We start from the raw sequence: 1,162 nt of genomic DNA on the forward strand, positions 1-1,162 counted from the left end.
CTGATAATGAGAAATATTTACACGTCAGTAGGATCCTTTTAACTGTTTCCTGTTTAAATAATTTTTTAAATCACGTCTCACTTTCTTGATGCATACCATAATAGGAGAGTAAGTGATCATAATTCAAGATACTCTGACTTGTTTCCAACAAAGCTTTAAATAGATTCATACAATTTCATTAGATTTCTAATCTAACTTCACCTACAATCATTTTTTTCACTTATTTAGCACAAAAGACAAGCTTGATTATGTTATTTATTCAGACTGAACATCTAAAGTGCAAACATTTACCATCCATCCATCCATCCTTCAAGTGATAATCATTTTTCACATCTTTTTAACTGGGACAGGAACATTAGTTTGAAGTTCACTCGCACTCAGTCTTTCTTTATTTCTTAAAAAAATAAATAAATAAATAAATGGTGCAGTCAAATCACTAGAAAGAAAATTATTTTAATGAATAACCTGCAAATACCTAAAATGCCTAATGTGATGACTGAAAATTTAGTTCTATTTATAGTAATTAGGCAGGATAAAAGCATTGAGCTCTGTGACCCTGTAGAAGTACAACATAACAAGGGCAAACAAAAACGTATAAAAGTCCTATTTATTACAGTCATGTAAAAAAGGAAGTTTTCACTGCACTCTTTCAGAGCCCTATGAAACACTAAGTACACCTTTACTGCTTCCATAGGAATTAAGAAGGAAAGTATCCGCCAGGTGCTGCAAATCACCCTTCACTAACTGATCAGCAAGTGACCACATGTTGACATAATGCCACAATATTCCCAGGAGTGGACATTTCAGCAAACTCATATCCAATTCAGACTGTCTAATTCTTATAGAAATTGCAAAAAAAAAACCCAAAAAACCCTACATGTCAAACTGAACAGGCCTCAGTCAGCACAACAAAAGTTAAAGTTCACGACAGTACCAATACATAAAGACAGAATTTTGGCTTATTTGGAAGAGCTGCCAAGAGAAAGCCTCTTCTCTGTAAAAAGAACATGGCAGCACAGCTTAGGTCTACAAAGTTGCATCTGAACAATCCACAAGACCTTTGGAACAATATACTTTGGTCAGACAAGACCTTGTGGGAGATGTTTGGTCATAATGCCAGCGTCACTTCTGGTGAAAGTCAAATACAACGTGTCAACATCTC

General features: G+C 34.7%; 1 protein-coding gene across 1 annotated transcript in view; it reads right to left on the reverse strand.

Annotated features, from left to right (window-relative positions):
- The window catches only part of col27a1b (collagen, type XXVII, alpha 1b), a 65,430-nt gene that overhangs the window by 21,144 nt on the left and 43,124 nt on the right, over positions 1–1,162 (reverse strand). The gene's annotated exons all lie outside the window — the stretch shown is intronic.

Source organism: Pundamilia nyererei, unplaced genomic scaffold (assembly GCF_000239375.1).
Source record: "Pundamilia nyererei isolate P.nyererei 1_Seehausen unplaced genomic scaffold, PunNye1.0 scaffold00127, whole genome shotgun sequence".
Taxonomy (NCBI): domain Eukaryota; kingdom Metazoa; phylum Chordata; class Actinopteri; order Cichliformes; family Cichlidae; genus Pundamilia; species Pundamilia nyererei.